The sequence below is a fragment of the Opisthocomus hoazin genome, chromosome 19 (genome assembly GCF_030867145.1).
Source record: "Opisthocomus hoazin isolate bOpiHoa1 chromosome 19, bOpiHoa1.hap1, whole genome shotgun sequence".
Taxonomy (NCBI): Eukaryota; Metazoa; Chordata; class Aves; order Opisthocomiformes; family Opisthocomidae; genus Opisthocomus; species Opisthocomus hoazin.
The window spans coordinates 12,685,790-12,694,004 of NC_134432.1; positions in this window are offsets into that span (position 1 = coordinate 12,685,790).

The window sequence follows — 8,215 nt, forward strand, 5'->3', positions numbered from 1 at the left end:
AGCCAGCGCGTGGTCTGTGTCCCCAGCATATCAGGGGGCCAGACCTGGCGAGAGGACCGATGTCTGATGGGTCCAATCCAGCGAGGGGCTGTTCAGGGCAGAACCACTCCATTATTTACCATCTAAGACACGAAGCGGTGCTGGGGATGGGGGAAAGGCTGGGGGGGGGGGGGGGCACACAGACACCCCCCGACCCCTCTCCGAGGAGCAGCCTGTGCTTTTCTTGGCAGGGTGCCACCGGAGGCAGAGAGCCGTCGCTGTGCACACACGGCATCAGACATCATCATCATATTAATAATGAAAGGGCAGCTCCTTCAAAGCTCTTCGCCCCTGCGCCGGCGAGAGCGCAGAATGCAGAGGAGCTGCGTGAGCCTCATCCCAAGCAGCCGTGGGGAGCGCGCTGCGATGCCCGGCCGGACCTCTGCCAGGCCGCTGGCCCAGGGTGACAAGAAAACGTGCCAGGTCCCCCCCCGGCACTCTGCCTGCTGTGAGTTTGGCTGCTGGGGGGTCCCTGCGTGGGAGCGGGGCAGCCCGCAGCGTTGCCCAGCTCCTGTCCCCGTCACCGCCCTGCGCAGGGTCCTCTGTCCCCCTGTTCGGTGGGGAAAGGCTCTTTCGGCTGCCAGGGAAAAAGCCTCTCGTGCAAGGGCAGAGCGCTCTGTCCATCATTTAGCAACACTGCTCGCGGTGCCAGGGCCTTTTCTTTTGTGAGGAATCAATAGCTCAAGACAACAAGACAAACTACCTGCAAAGAGCTCTGGGGCTGCAGCCAAAAGTGGGTCCCCGGCAGCAGCTCCCGGGGTGTCTCTTCTGCTCATCCCTGTGCAGGACCTTTGGGTTTGCAAGAAACCTCCTTGAATGCCTCCCTGCTGTCCAGAGCATCCCTGGGCCTGGTCGCTTTGTGTGAGGGTCTCAGCAGGACCAGACCAGGCGCTGAGCATCTCTTCACCTCTCTCCTCTCTGCCAAAACCCCCCCGGGGTGGCTGGGGCCAGGAGGGCTTTGCTGCAGATGCCCCAATCTGGGGGGGAAGGAGTCAAACCCCTTGGGCCGGGTGGGGTTGGAGCACCCCATGCCCACCCTTCGCCCACCCCATTGCCCACCCTTCGCCCACCCCATGCCCATGTGCTCTCCCTGGCACCGCACGTTTCAGTGTTTTGGAGGGTCCCATCTTGCAGGGGTGCCCCGGCGGGGGTTGAGCCTGCTGTGCCCCCCCAGCCCTTCCTGCCCAGCCCTTTCTCAGACTTTTTTTTTTTTTCTCCCTCCAAACACAACAAAACCCCCAAATCCTCTGCAACTGAGAAATCTCTTTTTGTTCCTCTTTTCCCTTTGCTTTCTGCCGCGGCAGAGTATTGATTGGAGCTGATGCGCTGTAATCCACTGTTTCTGTGAAAAGTTGGCATCCCGGTGTCCCTGGAGGGGCCAGATCCTGCCCCTGCACAGGTCTTGCTCTTCTGCTGGGCTTGGGGCGCAGTGGAAAGGCTGCATCCCCCATCCCATCCCATTTAATCCCATCCCATTTAATCCCATCCCATCCCATCCCATCCCTGCAAAGCTGGGGGCTAAACATTTGGTCAGGGGGATAAGGTGAGCAGCTGCCGGGTGGGAAAAAGCTCTGGTTTGGAGCAGAGCCAGGTAGGATCCAGCTGGGATGGGTGTCCGGGAGTGCCGGGCATCGGAGGGAGCCCTCCTGCCCCTCCGGCAGGGCAGGGGCTGGTGGCAGCGGGGATGTGGGAGCCCATGAGAGGGGCTGGCTGCCGGGCTCGGCGGGGGCTCTGCAGAGAGGAGCCATTCACCTTCCCGGTGGCCAAGGGGGGCTGCGGGGAGCAGGGGCTGACCCCCCGCTGAAAGGGGCTCGCTGTAGGGTGCACGGCTGCCTCTGCAGGGCAGGACCCCGGCCGGAGACCCCTGCTGAGCCCCACTCTGCGCCTGCAGCCCCCCCTGAGTCCCCCCTCCCCACTCCACCATGCTGCCGCTCCAGCCATACTTTATGATGGCAAATGGGCCAGAGCTCCGGAAAGCGAGGGCGAGGGAGAAAAAAAGCCGAAAAACACAGGCAAGATTTTAATTTAAAGCCTTTTCCTGCATGAAGAGCAGCAGCCTGGGCCATCTGGAGAAGCACATGTAGGTGAGCGGGAGGTGGTGGTGCCTCCCCCGGCTCCCTCGCTATCAGCAGCCCCCCGAAAGGGCTTTTGGCCGGTAAGAACTGACCCCGGCAGGCGGCCGGGCACCCCGAACCCAGCCAGCAGCCCAGTGGAGCCCTGGCTTTCCCTCCCGAGCTGCCAAGACCTCTCCATTTAACTGTTATGTTTGCAGGAAAAATGATTATGAATCCCAACGCAAACTGCAATAGCGGCTGAGTTTATTGCAAGAGATTAATTCAGCGGTTTAATTGAAACTGCAGGAGCAGGACAGAAAAGCGTTGGTCCGGGGCTGGGAGGAGGAGGGTCAGCCCCGCTCAGCCGTACCCACATCCACCCCTAACCCCTGGCAGTCAATGAAACCCAAATTAGCAGATTTACTCGGCAGAGGACTCCATTGGCTGAGCATCACATCCAGCATCCCAAAGCCCCAAGTCTCCTAGCAACTCCCCAGCGCTGCCTCTGCCCACCCGTTAAGCCTTTCCACGGAGCCCCCCGCCCCGCACGCTGTGCCCGCTGCTGCGGAGGCATCGCTGCCGCGCCGGGCACGAGCAGGGTTTCATCCAGCAAATAAATCTGCGGCAATACCTGAAGGATGCTCGCGGTGCTCAGCCAGGCGGGCGAGCTGAGCCGGGCTGGTTTGTCAAGGCTCATAGTTTTTTATTCTGGGGGGCACAGAGAAATCCTTGGGTTTCTGTATCGATGGCCAAGGTTCGGTTTCTAAGCGTCACGGTAGTTTGGAAGATCTCACCCTCCTGACTTGCGAAGATGCTGGGAAAAGGTCGGGGAAACCCAAAGTCATGGCCAGCCTGCACGGCTCCCACTCGGCATCGGCGTTGGGAGAGGCGGCGCCTGAGTCTCCCAGCCCCTTCCTCCAATTTCAATAATAAATCAGTTCTACCGTTTCTTCGGGAAGAGTGCTGAAGTTGCGGCTCCAGACCTCCCTGCAGATGGAAATGTCCTGGAAAGTGTAAAATCGCAGCAGGACGTGGTGTGATGCCCAGGCCGGGGGCGTGAAGCTGCTCCGTGATCACTGCTGGTTCGGTTTGGGTGTCCAATACTTCCCTGTTTTGCCTTTCAAGATCAGAAGGCTGGAAACAAGGGTTGGAAAAAATAGTGGGTTTGTTGGCTGAAAAATAACAGTAGACATGAAAAAAACAGTCTTTTTTTTTAAAAAAACCCTGTCTTAATATTTACGAGCTGGGAAATCTGTCCAAAGCTCACGTGCCACTGAGAAGGATAAATCACTTCTCTTGCTTTAATGTGCTTTGTTGGGCTTTATTGAAACGCAGTCATAAAATTATCAAATTGAAATTTTAAATCCGGGGGAGGCGGGGGGGAATATCTGGAGGGTTCGTTGCTGCTTCTATTTTCTTATTGCCAAATAAAACACAATTAAAGCAACGCTTTATACGCCAGCCGGCACAGCTAACATTGGTTTTCTGACGGCGCTTTTTTCTGTCAGCCAATGCAAACGGATGATGCAGGATTACCAGCGAGCATCCAGCCTCCGTGGCTGGAGGGGCATTCGGAGCAGCAGGCACTCGAGTACGAAACAGAGGGATTTTAGTCCCGCTGTAAGTGGAAATCTCCGGGGACGTTACCCGCAGAGCTCTCTGCCGCCGCCTGGAGCGATGCTTTGCCTTTGCTGCTCTCCCAGTTCCCACCAGTGCTTCCCAGTCTAACCCAGTCCTTGGCACAGCCCCTGTCTAGGGGGTGGCAGGTTCATTCCCGGTGTCTTTGGGGTGGCTCTGGCCAGATCAACGTGGGTCTGGTCCCCCGTGGGGCTCGCTTCCGTGCCAGGAGCTACCGGTGGCTCCGCTGCTGACTGCACCGAAATCCCCGTGGTAATGGGATGAGGGCACTGGTTTCCATGAGAATATTAAATCAGACCCCCAGCCCCAATCCGGGGTGACAAGCTTGGGGATATAACGACACGGTAGATCACATTATGGGAGGGGGGGATATTTCTCCTACTTTAAAGGCAAAGGTGTCACAACAACTTTTTATTTGTCACAGAGTGTATTGGGCCATCTCTTACTGACGGGAGGGAGAGGAAGCAGGGGAGGCTGTTGCTGTGGAGGGGCAGCCCCCAGACCAGGGGCTGAGCGCTCACAGCTCATCACAGGAATGAGCTCTCAGGGGGCTTGGGAAAAGCAGGCTCGCTTAAGCGCTTTCCGAGCCTGCTTTTCCCAAGCCCCCTGAGAGCCCAATACCTGTGATGAGCCTTGAGGGCTCAGCACCTCTCAGGAAAGCACCCAGAGAGTGATTGCAACCCTGGACTGTCATGGCAACAACGATGCAGGTGCCCTGGCATTGCAAAGGTCCTGGGGGCTTTATAGGCAGGAGCTCAGTGCCACCCTCCTGAGCTCGCTCCCATCTCCCCACAGGAGCTGTACAAGGACTCACTTAACAAAATAGGGGGGTCCAGCACCCTCCTGGTTATCGGTTTAGCCGGGTCTCCGATTGTGGTGACCATCTGGTGGCATCTGCTGCTGCTCAGCTGTCACCCACTCTCCTGGTGAAGGGGGTGCTCAGGGCACCTCATGGATGGGACTCCAGGGACCCAGCATGGAGTTAGGGGCAGCCATGCCAGGCACATCCCATGGCTCCGGCCATGGATGGATGGATGGATGGATGGATGGATGGGCAGATGGACTTCTCGCCATCCACAGCAGGGAGGTACGGGAGGACAGACAGACAGATAGATGTGCCTCGTTAGCCAATGAGGTGGCCTCAGGTGATGCTAACAAGCCCATTAAAGGGGTTTATCAAGGGAGGACACCGGCTGGCAGGAAGGCTGCTGGTTTTATCTGGGATGCTGCTTTTGGGCTGGGAGAGCCTAAGCTCCTGCTGGTTAATTAGAAAGGCTTCCAGGAGGTTTGTACTGGTTGGGCTCACTTGTGAGCAGCCGTAATATGACGAGTGATTAGGGACTCTGAAGCTTTTTAGCGGGTATCATTAAGCTACTGATGAGCTCACGCTGGGAAAGGGCATTTTTGGCTGTGCCTGAAACTGCCTGGTCCTGCACTGAGCCAGCTCTTCCTCATCTCATGGTCCCCGACCTCCTGAGCCCTGAGGAGATGGGTGAAGCATGAGTCCTAGGGACAATGATGGCTCGGCTGTCACCCCATGTCTCTGGGCTGGGTCAGATCTGATGTCCTTCAGCTCATCTGTGAGATGATGAGCTTGTGGTCACACAGGAGTGAAGCTGGGATGTCCCTATTTTCACTGTCTGGCAAGTATTAAGAAAATTTGGGGATGATTAGCTCTGAAAAGGTGGCTTCCAGACTATCTGTGCATCAGGGGAGAGGTTGGTGATGCCTGTCCTGGCAATTGCTTTGCGAGCATCTTGCCCCGAGAGAGCTCATTTCTCCATTATGGGGTTTCCCCACGTGTCCAGGCACTGATGGTAGAGTCTTCTTGCTCAGGGGACATTTTCTCGAGGGGCAATGTCCCTGTCCTGTCCTCTTCTTGCCCCTCTGAGGCCTGAAAGGGCTGAGGCAAGGCTGGGAGCAAAACCTGCTGGATTTTCTCTGCCCTCCCTCATTTTCTCCTGTCTGCCTTGGCAAAACTTCACGCAGCTCGGCAGCATCCTGCCCTGTTGTAGTCTCGTTGGCATCGCTAGCGCTGTATTTATGGCAGTGTTAATTAAATACTTTCTGTAATCAGTGTCGCACATGACCCAGCTCCCCGAGCCGGGGTTGGGCTGTAATGTACCATCACCGAGCGAGAACGTGACTGCCGGGGTCCTGGGGAATTTCTAATAGAGATTTACTCATCCCAGGCCTCCCATTTCTCTGTTTCATGACATTTTGCAAAGTTCAGGTTTACAAAATAAGCCAGCGTGCAGAAGAGATGCTCCAGACGTTATTTACATGGCGTGCGCCATTTCCCACTTGATGGGGTCTCCACTCCAAGGTGAGCAGAACCAGGGTGGGGAGGGGGGCTGCTGGCTGCCCTCTCCTGGGCTGGTTCCCTCTGCCCTGGGGGACACTGCTTTGGCGAGGACCACTCCACCGCCCTGCTGTAAAGCCCTCAGCGCCGGCGATCTCTGCTCCTCGCACACCTCTGCGTGTCGGGAGAGCAGTGGAGCGCTGGGGCTGTGGCCATGGAAGTGCTCCTGGTGCCACGCGGCTGAACCTGCCTCTGATCCCCGCTCCAGTCCTGGGGTGAGGGATGGGGTGGGAGCGGGTACCAACGCTGCCTCCAAGAGAGCAGGAAGGTAGGGCTGCTGCTGTTCTGAGGGGGTGATTTGGGATGCTCAGCTGCTCTGATTTTTAAAATAAGCCTGAGCTAAAAGCTGGTGGGGAGGGCGGATGTGGAGGCAGCAGGCTGCTACCAGAATCCCATTAGTGTGTGACAGTCTGCCAGGGTCTCGGCTACCAGTAGAAAAGCCCCTTTTGATAAATCGTTGGTGGCAGGAGCTGCCTGCCGCGGGAGGACGAGGCAGCGTGTGTGCCGAAACCTGGGGATGGGGAGTGGGGAGGAGGGCTCCGTCTCGGTGGGGCACACCTGGCCCCGGAGCCTTTCCCCTCCTGGCACAGAGATGTGCTGGTGCAGAGTGGTACCCAGGGCCTTGCTGACCTGCTCCTGCTTAAGCTGTGCCCAGGCTTTGGTGATGGGACCTTGGGCAAACAGCTGAGCTGGCCGATCAAACCTCCTTCTCCTCCTCTTCCTCAGGATGGAGATGGCCAGGGGAGACCTCATCTCACCCAGCACTACAGCAAAGGCAGCTCATCGTTTCTGGGGCAGGATCTGTTGGAAACCAAGCGTGTGCCAATCTCTCAGTGCCAGCCCGGGGTGCAGCCGGAGTCAGGAGCACCGACCCAGCTCCCACCCCAGCCCCATGGGATGGGGCACCCTCAGCCCCACAGGTGCTGGAGGCAGGTAGGTGGGTGGTGGCACCCATTCCCACCACCAAGCACCCCATTGAGACCTGGCCACTGTTCCAGCTTTGAGCTGGAGACGGGGGCTGTGGGCTCCTGCACACCTCTCTCCCGCCTCATGCCTGCCTTGTCAGGTCTGATCAGGAGGAGGATCAGTCGGCCCTGTGCTCTCTCTCCAGATTTAATTAACGGGCCTTTCATCTCTACCCTGAAGGAATCTGCTATCTTCTGTCTTCTTAATTAACGTTCATTAAGCAAATCAGAAGAACGTTTTCTCCTTACCGCCTCCATGGCTCTTAACCCTTGCGGGGTGCCAGGTCCGTGCCGGGGCAGGAGAAGGCTCCTGGGCTGTGACAACAGGTTGAGGTGTCATCACAGCCTTGGTCACCATGTCTGCACCGTGCTTTCACCAAAGTCCTGGGATAGTGGGTGAAGTCTGTCCAGGTACAGAGGACTTCAGCTCAGGTTGGGCCCCTCTGTACCTGTGGGGCTTGGAGAAAATCCCAGCTCTGATCACTCTTACGGACACCCAGTTCAAGCTCATCCATGTTGCTGGAAGACAACGGGTTTCCTGTAACCAGCTTCAGCTCTTCATCCCGTCCAGGGGTGAAGCTCACCCATGGCAAGGTGAGGCATCTGTGTGTGAAGGTTTTGCTGTGAGAAGCCATCGTCCAAACTTGGTAGGCATCACAGCACAGGGAGGATGTGTCCAGCGTTTTGTTCTCAGAGAAAAGGGGATTGTTGGGGGCTACTCCTGGCCCTTTTCTGGTGAAATTACATGTGATGGGTTTTTTTCCTCACCCTTGGTAGATGTTCATGGGTAACAGGGTTGGACCAAAGCCCCTGGCTGACCTTCCTCCTCCTGTGGGCCACATCAGGGTGCTTGCCAGTCACCAGGACTGGAGGTGGAGAGGGTGCATGCAGAGATGACCTCCCACCTCCCCAGGTTGCCCACAGAGATGACCCAAGGAAACCCGACCGGAGGGAATTGCTCTTCATGGAAGAAGAGCTAAGCTCTTCCAGCCAGCCTTCAGTCCATGTCACCAGCAGCAACCAGTCCTGGAGCAGTGCCAGACCACAAGCCAGGTCCGGGTCCTGTCTGGAGCACCCATCCTATACATGGCAAGTGTAGGGCATCTCCTTGGGCAGGCAAGGGCTTGTGCCAGCACCTGGCAGGAGCCTGGTGAGGG